This window comes from Mauremys reevesii, linkage group 4 (assembly GCF_016161935.1).
Source record: "Mauremys reevesii isolate NIE-2019 linkage group 4, ASM1616193v1, whole genome shotgun sequence".
NCBI lineage: Eukaryota > Metazoa > Chordata > Testudines > Geoemydidae > Mauremys > Mauremys reevesii.
The window spans coordinates 51734237-51759065 of record NC_052626.1 but is presented as its reverse complement, the minus strand read 5'-3'; the positions used below and the strand labels follow the sequence as shown (position 1 = coordinate 51759065).

At 39.2% G+C, this 24829-nt stretch overlaps 2 long non-coding RNA genes across 4 annotated transcripts in view; one reads left to right on the top strand and one right to left on the bottom strand.

The window, feature by feature from the left end:
* The window catches only part of LOC120404440, a 173900-nt gene extending 158526 nt beyond the window's left edge, over positions 1-15374 (top strand). For 2 of the 3 annotated variants that reach the window (XR_005597986.1, XR_005597984.1), the window contains exons 3-4: positions 2607-2653; positions 15291-15374. This is a non-coding gene — a long non-coding RNA (uncharacterized LOC120404440). The remainder of the gene's footprint in view (positions 1-2606; positions 2654-15290) is intronic. The other variant, XR_005597985.1, reaches the window with a different exon arrangement.
* On the bottom strand, positions 6986-22509 carry LOC120404439. Its single transcript, XR_005597983.1, has 4 exons — positions 22255-22509; positions 19488-19590; positions 8678-8711; positions 6986-8043 (listed from the first exon to the last, which is right to left on the bottom strand). It is a non-coding gene; the product is annotated as an uncharacterized LOC120404439 (long non-coding RNA).
* Between the last annotated feature and the right edge of the window lie 2320 nt (positions 22510-24829).

The window sequence follows — 24829 nt, the reverse complement described above, 5'->3', positions numbered from 1 at the left end:
GGAGAAGATAACCTTGCAGACATTAATGAGGGATGATCCCTAGCAACTATTCTGAAGAGAACAGCTCTATTTTCTTACACACACAGTAAAACCAGTCCATAGAGCCAACATGATCAGAGCAGGGTGTCAAGGGGTGTCTAAAGTTCTGCATTGCAGTGTTGTTTGCTGAAGAAACTTAAAGGGAATATATATTTAAACTCATTTAATCCCCCTCCCCTGTATAAGTAAAAGTGCTTGGGTTTCACTTACTGCAATTGCTGTTTTCTTTTCTGAACTAAGTAGTATTTGCAATCATTACAATAAACTAGGACCCTAGACCTGGAAACACTTATGCACATGTGTCACTTTACTTACATGAGTAAGATTCAAGTTACATATGCTTGTTTGCCAGAGATAGGCATATAGGTAGGTTACTAGGGCCTGCTTCATTACTTTCAGAATGTTAATAGCTTGATTACATTACTTTGTTCATGCATTTTATTTCATGCATTTTCCATTATTTTAAAAATAATACAAAATCATTCTGCCGTGAAAAAGCATTCTTGCAGTGCTACCGATGTGAGGCATAGTGGTATAACTTGGATTTGTCATTTCAATAAGTCTGCACGACTGAACCTGCTGAAAATAATGCTCACCATTCTCTTTAATAGGGCTGGTTCTGACTTTTGCTCAGCTTGCTTTTTGATAAATGTAAAAAAACCCCACACATTTCATTCATTACAGATATGAGAGTGATAAAAAAAAAGTTATGTTGTGGATGAATAGCTCAGAGGCACAACGATTTGTCACAATATGTGAAGCTTCCTTAAGATCACAGCTCTGTTTTCTGTTAGGAACTAGCTAGCATTTGTAGAAAGAGCCATTTAAAAGGCTATGTAGCTCATTGGGGGGCGGGGAGAGGGACACAAATATTCCTGTAGGTTGACTTTAGATAGAGTAACCACCTTTCATAACATTTAATAATGGCCTAGGTGACTTTGGAAAGATGTGTGTCAAGTCTCTAGGGGAAAAAAAGGCATATGAGTTTTGTGAACTCAATCTGCCATTTTAATCTTAAATCAACCAGTCACTATATTTAAAAAAAAACAAAACACTGTCTTTGATTTAACATGTGGGTACAGTAGGAAGACAGCTCTTGCTGGCGTTGAACATTAATATATTTTCCCTCCTCTTGGGAAGGTGTAATAATAAGCCAATATGTAGTTATTCACAATAAATGACTTTTCCACTCTATTTTGTAGTGGACAAAAACAACCTCTTTCTAAATAATACAGACTTTGACCCCAACTGAGCTCAAGATCAGAGTTTAGTGAAGTGTTATTTATGTCATAAAAGTCTTATACAGACTAACATTTCCTATCTGGGCTTTGATACTCAACTTCCATTTCAGAAACCAAATCCATAAATCAGTGTAATTTATCCAGATAGATGGACATTTCAGTTTCTCTTCGATTTCTGGTCATGTGGGCATGGTAGAGCAATTATGTTTTTCAAAAGACTTCTACTTTTGAGTGGCTTGTCTCCTTTATTTATCAAAGTACCTGCTGGTTTTGGTAGAGTACAACACAGCACACATTTTTTCACTGACCCACAAATGACCTAGGGCTATCACTCTAACTCAGTTGGGCCACTCATGTATAGGTTACTATCAGTGATACTGAAGCAACAGAAACTATGTCCAATAGTTTTTAAGTGCACTGAATTGAAATAGCCAAACTGATTTCACTTCAGATGCTTCAGGATGGACTTGAAATGTAGTCCTGGAGGTAAAAGACTAGTTTTATAAGAATTTACATTAGGTATCAGTGTAAATTGCTGTCCCCCAGAGCTCTGAGATATTATTACTCAGCATTTAACCCTGTTTTATCAAGCCAAATACCAGCTGAACTCCCAAAGACTCACAGAACATAAAATAAGGAGCTTAAAATTTGTCTTAGTTAAGAGGATTAAGGATACATTTGGAATAATTTTTAAAATAACCAGTCAATTATTTATTATTGCTTTATACTGTGCTCTTTGTGATATTCTTAATCATGACATCAATGTGAATGTAATAAGTAATTTAATATATTTTTCATGTAAATGTCCCAATCTCGAGTTTCATTACATACACAGAGCAAACTTTATTCACAAGAACTAAAGCAGTGAGACTCCTGCTAAGTTACAATTAAGATAAGAATAGCTGAACTATAAAATTAATAATTAAGTAATAACTCTAAGGTAGCATCTGGTACAGACAGGAATAAAAGTATCCTGGCTTAGAAACAAAGAGCTGAAGCCAAGGTGTTTTTTATGGAAAAAGGTGCATATATGATCCAGTAAAGTCTGAAATAAGTGGCTATTACTATTAAAGAAAGCACTGTATCAGATATTTTAATATTTTGGGGTTTTTTTGGTTCTTCTAAATAATAGAGAGTCAATGGTATCTCCTGGTTAATTGACTGTTTATTACCTTCGCCCATTAGATGGCCGTAAAGGTTTTAAACATTTTTATGTTTTATTACATAATCATTTAAAATGTTTTATACTTAAAGGTTGGTGGTTTGTAACCTTTATTTTCCTCCTTATCTGTTGTCAATCCAGTTATTGCTTTTATCTTGTGTTAGGGACTTAAAACAGACTATGCTGAAGACTGCCAAGACGACATCTGTTGGTGAGTAATGTCTCATATATTGTGGAAAATGCAGTGGTATGCCTGCTCCCTCAGCTGAGCAGCCATGATCAGATTACTCCTAACCTGAGTTTGCTGGCTTCCTATAAAGTAACAGGTTGAATTAAGCTGGTTCTCTTGGTTATAAAAGCCCTTAAAAGGGAGAGCTCTAGTTATTTTAAAAATCTATTATACAGGTTCATCCTTGTGGATCCTTGTAATACCATCCATCAAGTGGTAATTTTTATACCGAGTGCAGTTATTGAGAAATAGGGAATTAAGAAAATCTTATGTTTACACCTTACCTTTAAGGCTGTGAAATAGAAAGAACCCTCAGGCTTCCTAAAGGGGAAGGTATCGAACAAAACTATAAGTCGATAGGACCATTAACATGAAAATTCTAACAGGATTTTGAAACGGCACTGAAAAAATGCCTAAGGATATGAAGGATTTTACTTTTTGACTTAATTACCCTGTAACTGAAGGTTTTTGATCTTCTTAGATGTTTGAAAGAAAATGAAAATTACTAACATCTAATATATTTGTTTAATATAGATTTGGAAAGTCAATGGGGTTTATTCCTGAAGACAAAAAATACAGACTTCTCAGTTCCACCAAGAGGCGGAGGGGAACAAAAAAGTTATCTGACCTAGGGCACTCAAAGGTGTAACGCAGACAGTGACTAGCAAAATAGGGCTCAATCTCATTGTGGTGCTTAGACACCACTGCATTTTAAATGTTAAAATTCATAAAGGCAAAAGAAAGTCTGATCCAAAGTGGGGTAGCCAAGATCTTGGGCTTTCAATGAGGAACACGGAGAAAGCCTTATGACCACACTAGTTATCATACAAATACAGCTAAGGTAACAGTACAGTTTCTGCTTTCTAGAAACACCAGCCTTTTTGCAGGGCTCCACTACTGCACTTTATATGATAGACACACTTTGTTGTGTAGTTTTTCCAAGTGTCAAAGTTATCCCTACATTGTGGTATAGATTAAATGCTAGGAGTTGCCATACTTCCTGTACACTCTAGATACTGTTTTTGGTTTCCCGTGGCACACTTCCTTCTGTGGGCAGAAACAAAGAAGCCCTAGACAAGTCAATTGCAGGCTGCAGCTACACAGAGCAGTAGGGTATTTGTCATCTCATTGCTCTAAGTAGTTCCTGTTCATAATAAAGGGTTTATCTTGACACCACTCTGCTCATCATAAGATACTACATGGTACCAGGAGTGGCAGGCATATTGTGCTAGAACACCCAGTGAGAGGTAACCTTGCAACACCTTCTATAGAGCCCATGAAACTGCACATAACCTCCCACCCCCCCCCATCAGCCCTGAGACTCAGAGGAAATGCTGAATATGACTGGAAATGGTTCAAATAGCAATTTGAGATGTATATGAAAGCTATGGGGTCAAACAAACTGGAGGATAGCCAATCAATTGCTTTACTCTTAACAGTGGCAGGCAGAGAAACCCTAGATATACACAGTGCATTCCATACAGATGGTGGTGGGGAAAGAAAGGAAAGTTTTGCAGAAATAATGAAAATGTTTGAAGATTGTTGTGTACCTAGGGGAAAAAAACGTTATTTATGAGAGATATATATTCAGAATGAGAACACAGAATGAAGGCAAAACAATAGAGGAGTTTGTCATAGACTTAAAAGTAAAAGTCAGTCTTGTGAATATGTAATATTAAAAGACTCCCTCACTGAAGAACAGATTGTACTGGAGTGTAACAATTTTTTTTTAAGTATGTGAACGGTTACTAAGGAAGAGGAATTTGATGGGTAATATGTTTATGCCACGTAGAACAAAACAAACAAACAAATAAAAAAACCTATAGAAAGGCATAGACCTCATGACAGAGTTACCATAGCTAAATCAGCAATGGAAAAGTTCACAGAAATTAAACGGGACAAGGACATAAAAATGGACAGCAGGAAACAATGTCGGCAATGTGATAACTGGCATGAGTATAGGAAAAGCCCAGCATTCAGGCAAATAAGTAGAAACTGTACTAAATCCAACCATTATGCTAAAATTAATAGAGAAAGCAGGAAAGTGCAGAAAATGATACTTCAAGTGAAGAGGAAGAACAGTTTTTAAGAACAATAATGGGGAAAGTTGAAAGCTCAAAATATTGGCTAATTAAGGTGGGCATAAATGACACGTATGCAACATACAAGATAGACACTAGGTTACAAGTAAATATTATAACAGAAACTGAACTAGAGAGATATATGGATTACATAAAAGAGGAAGAACCAAAAGTGTCTGTGAAAGACTATAACAGTTGAACAACTCCAATGCTGAGAGAGAGAGAGCGTGCATACTGACACTTAAATACAAAGGAAAAATGATAAAACAGGAATTTGTGGTGGTACAAAGACAAGCAACCAGTCCTGGGCCTACACATGTGTGAAGTACTTGGTCTTGTTAACAGAACGTATACCATAAAGAGAGACAATATAGAATCAGATATGAAAGTATTAATGGCATCATATGACAATGTATTCACAGAAAATGGGTGCCTTCCAATAACATACGACATACCATTAAGAGAAGATGCAGAATCTGTGGCACATGCTATGCAAAAAAGGTCCATAAGCCTTGAGAAGAAGGCTAGAAGAAAAACAGCAAGACATGACAGCAGATGGTATCATTCAGAGAATGGAAGAACCAACAGACTGGGTTCACACCTTAGTAATTATAGTGGGAAGGGGGAAAGAGGACTATGGCTCAGTATGGACTGTAAGGAGCTCAAAAATATAATGAGAGAACACATCCACTTGCCCCTAAGAAGGCAACTGTTGTCCAAGATGGCAGGACCCAGATTCTTCAGCAAATTCAATGTATCACCAGAAATTTAGCAGATCCCATAAGATACTGAGAGCTCCTAGAATACACTTGCAACACACCATTTGGTAGATGTTGCTTTTAAAGACTGTCTTTTGGAATATGTTTGGCTCTAGAAGTATTTCCCTGTATAATAAACTGAATGCTAGAGGGTCTAGCAGGTGTGAAAATGTATGTTGATAATAATTTGGGGCAGTATTGCCATTGAACATTTAGAGTGACTGAGGGGAGCACTGGAAATTTGTGAGCATGTGACGGAAGGTATCCCTGTATTCACACCATACACACTATTGTAATAATCTTTCTATGGGGAATGCCTTGTGAGATATCACTTGAAACCTCATAACTTGCTGATCATTTCATAACTTTACTGAACATGAGCTGAAATCATGACTCAGTCATGACTCCCTGATAAGTCCAGGGAGTGGCTAAACCAGTTTCTTAAAGACAAAAGGCAAGCTGATGCCCCAGCCAGGTATCGTCACTTATCAAGTGGCCATTCTTTGGCAAGAAAGGACGGCAGGGACAAAGATCTGTATCTTAGCAAAGAAACAGTAGGACATCTCTTTCCTCCACCAGACCCCCTGTGTCTTGATTTTCAGTTGGAAGTGCTGTTCAAAGAGAGACTGAAACTATGAAAAGGAGGAAGGGCAAACACCCTAAGAGACACCTTTCCTCTCTCCTTGTCTGTCTCACTCTTTGCACCTAAGACGACAAAGGAAGCAGTCATTGGACTCTGGGGGAATGTGTCCTGACCTGAAAGTTTGGTCAGAAATGGTGTTGGAAGCACAGGATGAGAAACTTTGCTTTGAATCTAATATAGTTTGTTAAGCTAGGCATTTTATCTTTATTTTCTTGTAATTGTTTCTGACTTTTATATGTTATTGCTTGTATTGAATATCTATCTCTTTGTAGTTAATAAATTTGTTTGATTTCTTTATCTAATCCAGTGTGTTCACATTGAAGTGTCTGGGCACCGCAATTTAGGGTGGCAAGTTGTGTTTATATTACTCCCTTAAAGGAACAACTGTCCTAATATATTTGACTGTCCAAGAGAGGGCTGGGCAGTACAAGACATATTTTGGGGAGAAAATGTGGAGTTGGAAGTGTGTTGAGGTCACCCTGCAGTATAATCAAGGCTGGTGCAGGGTGACGGGCAGGCTGCAATTACACAAACACATCTAACAGTGACCTGCATGCTGGAAGTCTGTTTGTGAGCTGTCCAGGTTGGGAGCTACAACAGTAAGGCATTGCAAAGCACCCCAGGTTGCAGGGCAAGGGTGACACACTCACTGGTCTGGATTGCGTCCCAGTATGTTAGATCAGCCAACTCTTCACAGATGTTTTGAAATAAGGACTGGGAGCAGCACTCAGTGTCATGAACTGATTGGTTGCCAGTCTCATATGCATTTAGGACTATGACAGCCACACAGATGAAGTATGCACAAATTGAAAAAAACATAAGGTCTGACATATGGATGTACACAATGTCATGATTTTATTGTAGCAGCTTCAAAGCACAACCTGATAAACCACTGATTGAATATGCAAAAAGAGACTTGGAGAAACACCACCAAATATTACAAACAACTAATTTTGAAAATACAAAAATATGATGTGGCCCTGGAGTTCAAACCTGGATGCCACTTACTAATGGCACTCTCAAAAGCACATCTTCCTTCTGACAATACACAGCCTGGTGATCTGGACCAAATAGTAAACATACATATGAACATGAGAAAAAGAGTCAGATGCTAAATTTTGAGGCAGATGGGATGACTTGGACACAGAAACAGCTAAAGATGAAATGCAGAAAGCAGTGATACATGCTATAAGTAAAGGACTAAAATATCAACACTTCCCACCTGCCTATTTCCATTATAAAAATGAGCTTTCCGTGATCTCAAGAGTGCTTTTGAAAGGAAAACAGATTGTGTTTCCCCCAGTAATGAGAAGGAAAATATTGGAACAAATACATGAAGGGCACCTGGGAATGCCCACATCAAAAAAAGAGAGCTAGAGAAGTTGTATTATGGTTAAAGATGAATAGTGACATGAAAGAAATGGAAATCAGCTATGGAACATGTTAGAAGTCAGAGATTCCCAACAGAAAGAACCCATGATACCATACAGACAAGTTACTATTCCATGGGACAAAGCTGCAATTGACATGTTCAACTTGGGAAGACTTGATCACCTGGTAATAGTGTACTACTTTATCAATTTTCCAGAAATAGTCACGCTTGAAGATACCATAGCAGCAACAGTTGTCAGGCACATTAAATCTGTATTTGCACATCATGGAATTCCAAGAACAGTAATAACTGACAACAAATCAAATTAAGGAATCCTAGACTTTGCTAGAATGTACAACTTTCATCATTAGACATCTAGTAACATCATCCTCAAGCCAATAGGTTAGCTGAATCTGGAGTGTATATATAGTGAAGAACTTGCTCAAAAAAGCAACTGATGTAAGAGAAGATCCATATCTTGGAACACAGGGGGGAGTTCCAGAAGACTGGGAGAAATTCTGTGCCAATATTTAAAAAGCATAAATTAGATTACATGGATAATTATCATCCTATCAGTCTGACAAGACTAGATGAATAAAGAACTAGAGGAGGGTAATATAACTAATGCAATCAACATGGGTTTATGGTAAACAGAGCCCATCAAGTTAACTAGATATTTTATTTTTTAAGAGATTACAAGTTTTGCTGATACAGGTAATAGTATTGAGGTAATATACTTAGACTTCTGCAAAGCATTTGACATTATGCCGCATGGCATTTTAATTAAAAAACTAGAAAGATATAAATGTAATATGGCACACATTAAGTGGATTCAAACTGGCTATCTGATAGGTCTCAAAATATAAGTGTAAACAGGGAACCATCATCAGAGTGGGTGTATTTCTAGCAGAGTCTTGCAGAAATCAGTTTTTAGTCCTATGCTATATAACAATTTTATCAATCACCTGGAAGAAAACATAAAATAATCACTAATAATGTTTGCAGACAACAAAAATTGCAGGAGTGGTAAATAATGAAGACGACGAGTCACTGTTACAGAGTCACTTGGTAAGCTGAGCTCAAGCAAACAGTTTGCATTTTAATATGACTAAATATATACATGTAGGAACAAAGAATGTATACCATACTTACAAAACTGGGTACTCTGTCCTGGGAAGCAGACACTCTGGAAAAAAAAAAGTTTTGGGGGTCATGATGGATCATCAGCTGTATATAAGTTCCCTGTGCTATGCTGTGGCCAACATAATCTATTGCGATCCTTGGATACATACATCTCAAGTAGGAGGAATCTCAGTAGGAGTAGAGAGTTTATTTACCTCTATATTTGGCAGTGGCCTGACCACTGTTGGAATTCCGTGTCCAGCTGTAGTTTGCACAATTCAAGAAGGATATAGATAAATTGGAGAGGGTTCAAAGAAGAGCCAGGAGAATGTTGAAAGGATTAGAAAACATGCCTTATTGAGACGTACTCAAGGAGATCAATCTATTAAGCTTAACAAAGAGATGGTTAAGGGATGACTTGATCACAATTTTTAAGCACCTAAATGGAGAACAAATATTTGATACTGGGCTCTTTAATCCAGCAAACAAAGACATAACATGATCCAATGGATTCAAGTTGAAGCTGGGCATATTCAGATTGGAAATAAGCCACACATTTTTTGACAGTAAGGGTAATTAACCATTGGAACAATTTACCTAGGGTCATGGTGGATTCAATGGGAATTTTAAAATCAAGATTGGGTGTTTTTTCAAAAAGATGTGCTCTAGCAATTTGTGTGTGTGTGTGTGTGTGTGTGTGTGTGTGTGTGTGTGTGTGTATAGTTATATAGGAGATCAGAGTAGATGATCACAGTGGTCCCTTCTGGCCTTAGAATCTATTAATCATATTTAGCACTACTGAACTATAGATCTGTAGGGCTGAAATATGGAAAGTCATCTGCTGAGCTCCTCTACAATGTAAATAGTCAATTAGTAGGTGTGGGACAAAGACAAAGGCTAGCCAAGGAGTCTATGATAATGAAGAAGACTGGGAAGTACAATCAGATAAAATATTACAATAAAGAAGCAAGACCTCTTCCATGATTAAAAAACAAAAACTCAAAGAGATTTTGGCAAGAGGGGCACTGGCCAATCAAAGCTACAGTGATCAAAGACAAGTCACCTCATTCATACTGAGTCATCACAGATGAATGCAAAATCTTACAAAGGAATTGTAAGCATTTCATCAAGATACCTGACAATTTGGTTGAGACAAGTAAATTGAGAGCAGATGTACACGTTGAAAACAATTCACAAACTGACCCTATTATTGATCATGAGACTGAACAGTCTATTACAGACAAAGACTTGGGTAAAGAGGGTTTGTAACTCAGTAGATCAGGAAGATTACTGAAAAACCCCCATGAGACTGACTGAGACATGTTAGAGTTGTGTTTAAGCGACTCAAAAAGTAAGTTATTATATTTATAATAGTTTGATAGTTTTATTTAACACTGTTTTAGTTAAGTCAGGAAATTTTAAAAAGGGATCTAAAAAAAGGAAAGTTGTGGTATAGAGGAAGTCTCCAGGAATTGTAACATGCCACACATCCTGTACACACAAAGGGCAGTCTTTGGTTTTCTGAGGCATTACCTGGTGGGGCAGAAACAAAGAAGCCCAGGACAGGGCAGTCATAAGTTGCAGCTACACAGTAATAGAAAGTTTGTTACCTCATTTCTGTAGGTTAGGTACAGTTCCTTTCATGAAAAAAGGTTTATCTTTACATTGATCTCTGCTTGTCAAAAAGATACTACAAGTATCAGCCTCACTCCCCCGCACTTGTAAATAAAGTTTGACTTCTCTGCCAAAGATGGAGATAGATCTTGGGAAGACAAACTTCTCTGAGTGCTGGTGAGAAGCCTTTGGTCATGGCTCATATTAGTACCAATGACTAAGGGAAGCAGAAGAAGCAAAAGTAGTAGTTACATGTACTAGAAGCCAAAATTTAGATTATATGGAAAACACTCAAATTCAGTTCAGCTACAAAAACTTTGTCTGAAATGTTTTTGTTTCACGTTCAGAGCCAGCTGAACTGGGAGAACAAGGCATCAATTTGGGAAGATGGGTTTAAATTCATTAGGCACCAGAGACCTTTGTGGAGTGGGAAGGGGCCATATCGATTGCGTGGGGCGGGTTCAACCAAGTCATGCTACCAGAGGTGAAAGTAAGATGGCACGGTCTGGTACAGTGTACTGGCAAGAGCCAGTACGCCGTGCTGGACCAGACTAGCTTCCCCAGCCTGGTGATTTAAAGGGCCTGGGGCTCCCTGCAGTGGCCAGAGCCCCGGGCCCTTTAAATCGCCTCCTAAGCCCCACTGCCGGAGCCCCGGGGGTAGAGGTGGCAGGGCTCCAGTGGTGATTTAAAGAGCCAGAGGCTTCACTGCGGTAGTCACGGCTGTAGTCTGAGCCCTTTAAATTGCCCCTGAGCCCCGGGGCTCCCAGCCACCTCTGCAGCTGGTAGCTCCAGGGGTGATTTAAAGGCCCCGGGGCTCCTAGCTGCAGCTGGAGCCCCTGGGCCTTTAAGTCTTGATTTAAAGGGCCTGGGTATTTAAAGCCCCCGCCTCTTCCAGTTGAGGTCACGCCTCTTCCGGTTGAAGCCACGGCCCCTGCTTAGGACTCCGGCGTACCAGTAAATCCTTTAAATTACTTTCACTCCTGCATGCTACTGACACAGAGAACTGACAGTGTTTGAGGAGATTATTTAAACCAAGAGCTGAGGGAAATCTGAACACTCATATTGGACTAAGACTTCTCCTTGGAATGTCAGTAAAACAAATAACTATTTGTAGTAAAGGATAGGGCAGAAATTACAGCTGAACTGGGGAGGGAAAGATTAAGATCACAAGGGTGCATTCCAGAAAAATTACAGGGTGTCATAAAGGAATTAAGCAGCAGGCACACAATCAAAAATAAAAAACTGTGTCTATACAGTATACAATTGTGAGAAGCTTAAATGAAAACTAGGTGACCTTGATATAACAGACATTTCTGAAAGGTGGTGTAATGAAAACAAAACCAAACCAAACCATAGGCTGCTATATGTTGACAAAATCTAATAAAACAGTAATAATGGGTGGTTTCAACTGCCCACATTTGAACTCGGAAAAATGTTAACATCAGGACAAGGTTTGGAGAAACAATTGCTTCTTGGAATGAGTAGGTCAAACAACTAGATCTACAGCATTCAAGAGAAGAAGTTACTTTTGACCTAGCCTTAGCACACATGGGAGCTGATTCAAGAAGTACAAAGAAATAGTGACCTGCTATATGAACTTAAAAATATCACTAGATCCCTTTGTGCCTCAGTTTCCCCCTCTATAAAATGGGGACAATGATACTTATCCTTCTTTGTAACATCCCTTAGATCTATAGATAGAGCTAAGCATTATTTAGAGAGAGATTATGTTTTAAAACATGAGAGCTAATCAAAAATGACCCAAAAGTCCAAAATGAGGAAATTAAAATTGTTAGTCTCAGCATAGAAACACATCACAGTTGAGTCACAGAAGGGCTGCATATTCCTAAACAACAACAACAAAACAAAAAAAACACAAACACACAAACACAAAAAACAAGCAGGAAAGCAAGTAAAAAAAAAGCAAGAAAAAGTATAGTTAAATGGCAAAGTACATGATAGGAAACTAGTCCAATGACAGGATCCAAAATTATGTTGAGTAAAATGCAAGATAGAAATCAGGAAGATTAAGATGGACTCTGGAAAGTCATAGCAACAAATATATCATCAGTAAAGGGAGCAGAATAAGTAAAAAGAATAAGGATTCTGTAGAGAAGTTAAATGATTTATTTGCATTAGTCTTCACCATGAAGGATGTTGTGGAGATACCTACTTCTGACATATTTTTAATACCTAGAAAGAGTAAGGCATTGCCAGTCATTAATTTGTCAAACAAGGAGGTATTAGAACAAAATGAGAAGTGGTGTAGCAATAAATCACCTGGACCAGGTGGTGTACATCCATGGGCTCTGAAGAAATTTAAGAAGAAAGTGGCTGATAAAAAGTTGTAGAGGGAATCTGGTATTTCCCATTAAAGTCACTAAATATATGCTCTTAGGAAATAATTTAAGACACTTTATGGCCAACATAAACATTGCAAAGTACAAAGATGGGTCCCAGTCCTGCAAGGAATCCATATCTGTGTAAGCAGCAAAGAGTCTTGTGGCACCTTATAGACTAACAGACGTTTGGGAGCATGAGCTTTCGTGGGTGAATACCCACTTCGTCGTATTCACCCACGAAAGCTCATGCTCCCAAACGTCTGTTAGTTTATGAGGTGCCACAAGACTCTTTGCTGCTTTTACAGATCCAGACTAACACGGCTACCCCTCTGATACATATCTGCATAGAAGTCCTTGCAGGTTCAGAGCCTTAATGATGCACCTTACTAGGTGACCTTTAAGGAAAACCACATGTATGATGAACTGTCAGACCTATATGAATAAACTTCTATGCCCATATGTGGTGGAAAAAATTCCTTTTATTAACTTTATTGCTGAACCAATTTTTTCATACTTGGGGGTGGATGTACTGCTTAATGACAACTTAACATGCTAAATTTGAAGAGTCAAAAGTCAGCCATTTTGAGTTATCTGTATGTAAAAAAGAATGTCACAGTATTTCTTTTCAAAATAAGAAGTTAAGGGAGAGTTTGTCAGAGATGCCAACGGGTCTTAGTCACCCTAGTCCCATTGAAAATCAATTGGAATTGGAACCTAACCCCTGCTTAGGTCTTTGAAAACTCCAGCCTCCTTTTTTTTTTTTTTTTTTTTTTTTTAATTCTTGCAGAACACAAATATAGTAAAACAGGTTTTACATAAACTTTTTTAAAGACTTTATGTGAGAAAACAAATAGAGTGATTTTTTCAGTAAGTTATGAACTTGTGACAACAGAGTTATTAGCTAAACTGTTTTGGAACCTGGGCTGTATGATTCACTACCTGGAGAGTGCTAGAATGTGTAGTCTAGTGAATTACTCCACAGGATATAGAAATGAGGAGACAAGCAACAATCATGATGGTTACTTTAGAGGCTTGCAAAAAGTGAGTGATTTAGAATACCATACATGTTTTTAAATACAAAAAATTAAAATTGTTCTCAGCCCAGAGTTTTAGTCTGCAAAGTCCAGACCACCTTCCCTAAGGAAATTACTGAATAATAATTCAAATCGTAGAATTCAATTGAAAAGTTAAAAAAATCCTTCATTGATAAAATAATGTTCAATCTTCTAGTTAAATTATAACATACCCACTGTCTAAAATAAATATATTTTGGTCTGGGCACAGGTTTTGATAGCTCTTTTTTTAACATTGGAATAATTATAATAACAACACCTAGTCTTTTGGATCCCCATCCTTTCTCAACCTTGTAAGGAATGGATCAGGGCTGACTCCTCAAAAATAATGCCTTGATCTTTTTGCCCCATATCTTATTCAGAAATAGATTCAGTCAGACCTAGCTTTAGGCATCTGTTGCTGCAAGACCCCAATTACAAGGATTCCCTCTACAACTAAAGCTTGAAGTGGGCATTCCTTTCAAAGTCTTGTAGAGGGTGCAAACGCCTTGTTTTGAGCCAGCCCTAGAGTCTGTTGTGATCAAATCCATCTCCATCTGCCCACAAATTTTAAAATTTGGAGGAAAGTAATACTGAGATACTGTGTAATATGGATATTATCTTGGTACAATTTCATGATTGTCTTAATCTGCTATGTTCTTAGTCTACTAGTCCTGTGAGCTCAAATCAAGCATTCATACCTAGGGTGGGTTTTGATTCAGTTATAAGTGGTTCTGCAAAGAGACTAGAAATGCCATTTTTAACCTCAGAAAATAAGACCCTGTGTCTAAACCTACCTATTGTTTTGTTTGGGAGAGACATATTTGCATTTGTTTCTGTTCATGCATTTCCCAGCAGGTGTCTCTATACTGCAGCTTTATTGAAGGAGAACGAGGCAAAGACTAATTGCATAAAATATAAAGAGAATAAAAAAAAAGATACAGAAGCACAATAGCTGGAGAACTGATCCTGTCTTGTGACACTCAACAATATAAAAAAGAAAACACTGCAGAGAACATCTTTCTATGTGTGTGTGCATGCTTGCACGTGTAAATGATTCATATGCTCATGCAGAACCAAAGCATGTTTACTTACCACTAATGCTTGCATTAGGCTAAAAATACATTTTAAATCAGAGTTTTATGAAAACAAAAAAGTTACAACTTTTATATACTATAGGTAAAATCAATAATTTCTTCAACATATATCTGCTGTCTAACAACTGTTGAAATTTATCTTCATCAGCAACTAGAGTAAAACTATTAAAGGCTCACAAAGATAATGTTACACCCTTTTCTGGGATCATAAATGTGGAGGTTAATGAAGACTGCTGGCAGCTGGAAGAATTGAGAGAGGAAAAGTACAAGTAATAAAAGAAAATTATGGTTATGAATAAGACTCCCAGTTTGTGTTGGCTTGGGGCGGACCAAAGTAACTTCATTTCATTTGCAACCAGATGCAAAAAAAATTAACATTTTATCACTTAATTGGCAACATGTAATCTTTTTAGGCAAACAAAATTTATGCTTTGATGGATCCCAGTTGTATTTCTGCACAGATCTAAGTGGAATGCAAAATCCTGACTTTACATATAAAAGAACCAGAATTCTGTTTTGCATTTGATTTTAATTGCAGATTTCATGCACCAGAACACTCTGCGATGAATAACTGATGAAACAGGGAAACATCTGAAATCCCATGTATGATTCACAAACTGGCCTTAAAACTTGTAAAGTTGTATTTTAAATGTATTACAGATCACAGTATCACCATTTCAAGGTGAGTAAAACCTAATACTCTCCAATGTGTGTATTAATCAATAGTTTACAGAGTATTTGATAAATGCTCAGTGAAATATAAAAAGGAACAAACCCAGTTAGATTTTTTAAACAAGGAGTTACCAGTGTTAATAATACAGTTGTTATAATAATTTGTATTTTTGGAACACCATCAGGAAATAATACTATACCACACAAGGTCACTTGAGGCTATAGTCACATTTATTTTTCTCACCCAAAGAACCCCAGAAATTGGTTATAGCATATGAACCAAATTCTGATTGTGGTGTCAGTGTTGTAAATTCAGCATAACTCCAATGAAGATGAGGGGGTTGCTCTGGAATTACACAACTGTCACTGAGGTCCAAATCTAACCTGTAAATGCAGCTCTAGAAGAGTACAAAAAAACCCACTACCTATTATATTATCACCTCACGTAGAGGACATGTTTGGATTTTGTTCCTGGCCTCTGTGTTTGTTATTTATGGGCTCCCAATGTTCTGTACTATTATTTATAAGGATTCTCCGAAGTCCCAATGAGTACTCAAATGTGAAGTTATTCAATAGCCTGTGGCCATAAATCACTGTTCTGTTATTAGCATTCTGCTGCCACATTAATTCTTGTACTTGAAATTCAGGAGTAGGTAGCAGAACACAGGAACTTAATGAGGACCTTGTACTGTTATTAAATTCCAAAAGTTAAAAATTCAGGTTGAAGAAACAATATCCTCCAACAAGAAAAATGCTAGTGATGAAAAATCAAGTGAAGGGTCTCTGCTGCTCCCCACATCTTTGTATCTTTCTTTTCCAAATCAGTGCCAATATATCCTTTATTAACTCTCACCATCCCTGCAACTCTCTAGATTCCATCCAGGCCTGCTTTTCCTTTCTTGGATTGGGGCCCAGCTCCTCTCAGACCCACTGCTGGTCCCTAGTTGCTGCTTCATTCAAACTTTCAGAACACAAGGAATTTGAATCAACAGCAACAGGGCCTAAAAAAAGAAGTGTTTAGAGATATTTGGGCCCCGTTGATTCTGTGGTAGGGAGAGAGGCCTTTGATCTGACTTCCTCCAAAACTGAAAGGCTAGGGAGATGAGGCAACCTTGAGCCTATTCTCTGAGAATACATGGCAGGAAAGGGAAGAAGCACACTGAGCCTTGCTGTCTAAAATAGAAGGGCTATTTGGAGTGGGGAAGGATGGCTGTGTCCTGTTGCTGTCTCAAAGAAGAACTGCAAGGAAGGTGGGGAAAAAAAGCCTTGAACATCTCAGAACCCCCATCATCTACATATCTCTTGTTCCATGAGAAAATTGAGGATGGGGACTGGAGTAACTCAGATCTATCCCTCAGATAACAGCTGCCTGGAGTGAGGTATGATGCCACTGGATAGCTACTCCTTGAGATCAAAAGTGGGAGATGGGGGAGTCAGTGGTAGGGTGTTGCTGTAGGGAAATAGCCTATAAATTATGACTAGCTCTGCTAAGCTTTAACAAAACATTCACCCCTCAAGTTGCTTAGCTGACATCAACTTCTTAGCGTTTAGAGGTTCACCCATTATTACAACTTTTGTTCACTATCCTGGCTATATTGTCCTTTTCTTGTTGACTTGTCTTCAACAAAACATGGGAAACCTTAGATCAAATTCCACTAATCTAAATGGTGGCATGGTTCCCAGAATGAGGAACAAGGTTTTCTTTTGTTATTTTTCCTTTAAAAACCCCAGAAATGACAAGTTGGTAAAATTAGTTACTATTTATAGCTGTATAACACAGTACATGGGTTGGTCTTTTTTAGATGATTGAAAGAGAGGGTGAGGGGAAAAACAAACAAACAGTGAATTGGTTGTACAGCTGGGTGTAAGGTGTCATTTATACATTGTCTGTGAAGATAGGAGATTTACTAAATGAACTGCCTCTGACTAGTTTGTTTGTTGCTGTGTACCAATCAAAGTGGAGATTTATTACTGTGGTAATGCCACTGCAATCATTATAGGCCCCCATTCAGCAAAGCATTTATGTACATGCCAAATAAATGGTACTTGAGTGCATGCTTGAAGCCCAGTAAGTGCTAATGTGCTTTGCTGACTCTGGGCCACAGTTACAGGGATTGTATCAATTCACTTAATTACTCCAAGTTTTAGCTTTTTTAAGGGAAAGTAAATCATGGGAAACAAATTTTAAAAGGACAATTATTGGTTTCTGAGCATCTAGTCTTAAAAAAAAGAAAAAGAAAAAGGGCGCTAAATTCTGTCCCTGAACACATTCCTGCCTAAGGAACTATAGCCACACACTATAAATGATGCTGTTGACTTATGGGCCTCAAACTCAGCAGCAACACTTCAACCCTCCAATGGGCAGCCTGCTGACAACGCCTGACCCAGGAAGTCCCTACAGTCCCTCTATCTGCATCTTGGGACCTCACCTTCTGAATTGCCTGCCAAACCCACGCAAGCCCACCTGACTCATCAGTGGCTCACCCCTGAAGAACAAGAATGGCACCACCAGCACCATTTGTGCTTCTACTACAGTGAGTGTGGCCATGCCATCTCAACGTGCCCAGTACAAACCCTGTGAAGCTTTGGGAAACAAACTGATTGAAACACAGTTGGGGGAATCGGACTGGTCCCTGAGGGAAAAGAATTTCCCTATATCCTAGCCCTCACTGAGATGCAACCCAAGCCCCAACCAAGGGCTTCCCATTTGCAGGTACCTATCCGGCTGCACATCCCAGGGGACACCCGACAGATCCCCCTCCAACAGGCCCCCATCAATTTGGGAGCAGTGGACAAATTTATGGATGCAGCTACAGCTCAGGCCCTCCAGATTCCCCTGCAACAAAAGGCCATGCCAGAAATGATTGAAACTATTAATAGTTCCCCACTATCTTCAGATCCAGTTGTGGAGGAGATTGTCCCCCTGGAGGTCATTAATTAGGGACACAAAGAGATAATTGGATTTGGAATGATCCATTCCCCATATTTCCCCTGATCCTTGGCATCTTCTGGCTAACCCTTCACAACCCCCTCATTCAGTGGCGAGAATAGAAGGCCGCTTTACTGTCAAAATTCTGCTGATGGCATGGGCAGGGATCAGTGAGTGTTGTACCCAGGCCCAAGGTCCAAATAGGTTTAGTCACTTGCACTGAACCAACTATGACCCTCTCTTCTGCCCCTCCCCCACACCCCAGTACTGTGACTATGATGACATCTTCAAAAAAAAAGAATACAGAAAGCCTCCTCCCACATCAGGACTGTGATTCCTCATAGAACTTCAGCTAGAGATGAAGATTCCATTTGGGCTGATCTATGTAATGTCAGAGCCTGAAATGATGGCATCACAAGAATACCTCCATGAAAACCTGGCCCGGGGTTCATCAACAAGTCAACCTCATCAGCCCTTGCCCCGTCTCTGCATCAATTACCAAGCTCTAAACCAGATAACAATCATTACCTGCTACCCCAATTCCTGAGTTGTTGGATCATGTGAGGACTGCCCACATATTCACTAATCTGGATCTCCAGGGATTTTACAATCTCATCCCGATTGGATAGGGGGACAAAAGGAAGACTGCCTTTCAAACCCATCATGGCCACTTTGAATATTTAGGCATTCTATTCAGATTGACTAATGTCCCAAGAACATTCTAGAACTTCATTAACAATGTGCTGCAAGACCTACTAGAACAGTTGGTAGTGGTATACTTAGATTATATATTGATCTTCTTAGATGATCTGGACCAACACACCACTCATGTCTGCACAGTCCTGGAAAGACTAGGACAATACAGTCTACGCTAAACTCAGAAAGTGTGTGTTTGATTAGACCTTGACTGAGTTCCTGGGTTTCATCCTGTCCTTGGAAGGAATCAAGATGGACCCACACAAGGTATAGCTCTAATCCATGAGGTGCCAATCTGGAACTAGCCCACATTCTCAAATTCTGTAACTTCCTCAGTGCAACCCACCACCAGGACTTGCTCACGCTCATCTACTCTGCCTCGGTCTCTAAAATGCCACTTGACATGATGGCGATAATCGACAGATAACCACACAGTACCTGGGAGGGGGTCATGTTCATAAGGGACTGCACCTGTGTTCCCCTTTAGCCTGCAAGAGTGATGGTTCTTCAACTGTGCCAAGACTCCACCATGGCAGGACACCTGGGGCAATATAAAACCTGACAATTAATGTCTTGGTACCTCTGGTGTGGCCCTATATGCACACCATAATAAAGACCTTTGTTGCTTCCTGCCAGGTGTGTGCCTGCACCAAGATCCCATGCCAGAAACCCTGTGGCCTTCTCTAACCCCTGGATGCCCCATCTTGGCCCTAGGAGGCCATTTCCTTGGACTTTATGGTAGAACTACCAGAATTCAGTGGCTTCATGACCATCCCGACAATGGTGGATCACTTTTCAAAAATAGCCCATTTTATTCCCTGCATGGATCTACCCTCTGCAGGGGAGACTGCTTGGCTCTGGATAAACAATGTAGTCCATTTTCATGGCCTCCCCAGATCATACCACCCCTGACTGGGGACCCAAGTTCACTGCCCACTTCTGGCACAAGGCCCTATATCTGTTAGGGGTCTCTGTGCCCCTGTCTTGCCTACCATCCTCAGTTGAATGACCAAATGGGAAAAAAAAATCAAACAGATCTTAGAGCAATACTTACAGTGCTACAGCAGCCATCACCCGGATGACTGGTCTGCACTATTACCATATAGACTCATAGACTTTAAGGTCAGAAGGGACCATTATGATCATCTAGTCTGACCTCCTGCACAATGCAGGCCACTTTACAGAATTGCTTATCTATCTGACTCCTGAATACTGGCTGACACAAATCCTGCTTCTGGTGCTGTGTGAATATCAACACATTGGAGTTATAACATTGTGGCAACATGGGCACAAAATGGTACCAAGGAGGACAGTTTTATCATTGTGTTCACTGGGATTCTCTATACCTGTGATTGTGGGGAGCGTGTACACTCCATTGTTTTTGAGTAACATAATGGTATACTGCAAATATATAAATCCTATGAATTATGTTAAATGCAAAATTCTCCAAGGTGGAAGGTATGCCCATATTTGACAGAGTTCCCCACTTGTTAGTCACGCCCATGGTCACATACACCTGTACTATGACACATACACTGAATACTTCTACACTCCTTTTACTTTGCACATGAACGATGACAGTGCATTTTTCACATGCAGCTTTTGCACGCTGGGAGAAGGAAAGGAGAACTTCTGCTTTGGGTCTTAAAATGGGCATTATATATACCAGGGGTTCTCAAACTTCATTGCACTGCAACCCCCTTCTGACAACAAAAATTACATCATGACTCCAGGGGGGAGGAGCGAAGCCTGAGCCCGCCTGAGCCCCACTGGCCCAGGTGCGGGGCCAAAGTCAAACCCCAAGCCTCACTTCCCTGGGCAGAGGAGGTGAGGTGGGTGCAAAGCAGAAGCCCTTAGGCTTTGGCTTCGGCCCTGGGTGGTGGGGCTCAGACTTCAGCCCCAGGCCTCAGCAAGTCTAAGCCAGCCCTGGTGACCCTATTAAAACAGGGTCACGACCCACTTAGGGGTCCCAACCCACAATTTGAGAACCGCTGATGTATACTGAACAGATGATAGATGGGGGTACACATAGAGGCAAACAGACAGTACCTTCCAGAACAAGGATACTGCATGGGATTTATCTTCTTTTAACTCCTATTGAAATTCAATATAAATTGGCCAACTAACTTCCTTAGGCTGCTTTGAAATCTCAGCCAGTACATATTAGGCATTAAATAGATTGACAATGTCTCTTTAATGCTTGTTTGATACTCTTGGTCAAGAATGTGAGGGCAAGAAACTGCTTATCCTATGTGGAAGCTCATAAAACTACTATGATAGGCAGCTGCTCAGAGTTGAGCCATGCCACATTTTATAAAGAAATGCCTCCAAGCACACAACAACATTTTGCCATTTATTTGCTCGGCGATCTGGGATGGGAGGTATATTAGACTCCTGAAGACGTCTGAACCTAGAAAAATATACTAGAAATCAAATAATTGATCTAACTGGAATTCTAAACTGCCCAAAGTAGAGAAAGCTACTGAAGTAAAAGTTAATGTTTAGTACAAGATTACAACATGACACTTTTTTTTCTGAATGGAATTGTGCATTGGAGGTGAGCCCGAGGCTTGATTGTATGTGACAGTGACAAAGATGGAGATGGGAAGTCAGGATGTGAATGTTTGAGTTGAGGGGCATGAAGTGAGGTCAAGATTGGAGAGGAATTTATCATAAGTACCAAATATTTAAAAACAACACTTTGAAGTGTTTTCTCTAAACTTTTCAGAAGGATGGAAACTGGAGAGAGAACAGGAGCCAGCTGGAGGATAAATATGTAGGATAAGCCTGCTAAAAAATAAACCTTCCTCTCTGTGTAGCAACTATGTGGGAACCCTTTAAAATTAAGTTGAGTGTATCACATACAAAAATTAAACTGTTCAAAATACAATTTATATCACCAGACATATGCTACTGCTGTCAGCTGATTATGCCACATAGTAGCTGCCCTACTGCTAATGGTAGGTTTGTACACTAAAGAGCATTATTAACAGAACATCTGTGAATATTTCTTAACAAAAGGATCCCAAAGTGCTTTTCAGCTACATATTTAGGGATCAGTTTACCCACAACTGAAATACAGGCACTACTGTGGAACCCAGTAACTGTTTAACAGGGCACAGCTAGGGCCAGGAATGAAGGGCATAGACAATTGGAACTACAGGTGAATTTATTTAAGGGAAATGCAATTGCCAATTAGACTTACCTCATATAAGTTGGAGGACTGACTCAGCAGAAACAGAACAGTTACAATCAACCAGAATTTTCCTCAAAAGAAAATGGGGGGGGAGGGTTGAAGTGGGGAAGAAATCAATCAATCAACCAACCAACCAATAAAAAAAAAATCTGCAAAACAGAAATAAGAAGTAACAAAAAATGTCTCTAGCCTTGGGTTCAATGCTAATCTATGAGCCTGAATGTAGAGCCCTGACTTTCCACAGACTAGTTTTCCCTTCTCTGTTTCCCAAGCCTCGATTTATACTTTCTCCTGAGCACCTGTGCCAAGGGAAAAGGAAGATCAGCTGAGGGACCAGACACTACACTACTAATGTGAACTGACCCAGCTCTTGGAAAAAGCACCTTTGGAGTATTAAAGGGACATTGTCACATTGATTTAGCACTAAAAAGTAGGTGTTGTATAAGCTAGTCTTTAGAAAACCTAAAAACAATACGTTTGTATTTAAAAAAAAAAATCTAAGGAAAACAGTGTTTCTATGTTAGTGCATCAGAACCAGAAAATCAAAATAGCAAATCTGTTTTCTTTCTAAACTGAATGAAATGCAGAGTATATAAGAAGCAGGATATTCTTTTTTATTTGAATAGTCTCATGTCCACATCTAGCCTGCTATGCTTCACTATTTCCCCTCTCTTGGTAAGTGGTGTTTATCTCCCAAACACCCTAGCTCTTTTTTATCCTCTTCTGTTTTTGATCTTTGGCTCTTTCTAATCCCTTAACTTCATCCACCATAACTTCATCTTTTATGATGATGCTTCTTAAGAACCTGCCATTTCCCTGCTTCAGTCCACCCACTATCAGATAGATAGTCACTCCGTGGAGCTGACTTCTCACTAATCAAGTTCTCTCTGCCTGGTCACCACCATATTTCCTTGAACTTTTCAAATTCTTGCCCTGTGGCCAATCCTTCCAGCCGGCTCTTCCATGATCTCCAATCTGTTAACATGCCAACATAGCAGAGTAAACAATTTGCAGGGAAAAATACATTAGGCAGAACCAGTCCCTTTTTAAACTATCTACTAATTATCTGCAAATAGGAAACAAATTTTACAAATGTTATCTATTTATAATTTTTCTTTGGCCTCCCTGATATGCATATTTTCCCTTTGGTCTGTCAAGTGTGCAGATGCTAAATTATCTTCCTTGCATTTTGCTTAAACCCTATCACTCCCTTTTTTAATCCCTCTCCTTGTTTGGCCTCACTGTCAAAGATGTAGGTGGCTTTACTGTACTCTACATCTTGGATCCTATCTATTGTACTGTACTGTCCACCCTTTGTGCAGTCTCCCCCACCCCCCTGTGATACCAGTTCCCTACACATGGAACTACCTCTCAGGCCTAGCAGCCTCCTCACTCAAATCTCTTCTGAAGACACATTTTTTCCCATGTATCACACAAACACTAGCCAAAGAAGAGTACTCTGCTGCACATACCAAGCATACACTGGAGATGTAGCAATTTAGCCCAGAATAAACAAATAACAGAAAAATTAAAAAGTTAACTCATTTTGAATCCTCCTGTACATCTTGTCTTCAGTATGCCTGGCTTTTAAATTGGCAGCAGCTGTCCTTAATTTGTGTCATTTACAGCACTAAGCAAATTGCTTGTACATAATAAATAAATGATAGAGGGTATTAGAAAAACAAGTAAAGAAATTTGTTTTAAAATATCTAGTTATAGATACAGTGTTTGATATAGGTAATGGCCCTTTAATGACCACAAAAGTGGTCTGGACTTCAATTCAGATTTATGTCTCATCCATTCCAGTAGCATATTACCACCACTCAGTGCTGAGGTGTTGATTCAGTATTGACTCAATTCTACTGATTGTAGGCATTTAAAAACATAATAGTAGCATATTATCTCATATCTTCAATTTCAAAGGAAATCAAATCACTTCACAAAAACTGTGAGTGAGACACAGGTTTAAATGGGACACAGGTTTAAATGCAGAATACCGCCATAGACTCCAAGAGAGCTAAAAGTTACTCTGGATTTATGGAGGGAAGCATTGGATACAGGGCCTGATCCAAAAATCCATTTAAGTCAATGGGAACTTTTGTTTGTATTGATGTTAGTCAGACTTTGGATCAGGTTCATAAAGGGCAATCATTCATGAACTGTTGGACTATAGCTCTCTCCTTTTATCTCTTTCTTTCACATATTCTTATTGCTTTTCTTTCACAGTGGCAATGCTGATTTATGTTTTGGCAATGCTAATGAATGCAAATGGTTGAGTATTTGCTTCAAATTCAGGTCCAAGTAAACACTCAACCTTGTGACAATTTGGAGCTTAGTGTCCTGCCTACCCACCAGCACAAGCAAACTGCAAGGTCTGCATTAGTTACTTGTATTTTAGCTCTGGCTCATTTGCTGTGGAGTATTGTTTGACTAGGCATCAAAACCTAATCCATTTAAGATTATTTTAAAGGTTTGATATTTTTAAACAAAGTATCATAGGAAAAATCTATTGGTTTTATCAAAGCATATGTTTGAAGGCTCTGGGCAAGTCAAGGCTGAAGACTTCCTGTCAAGATGGTGTTTT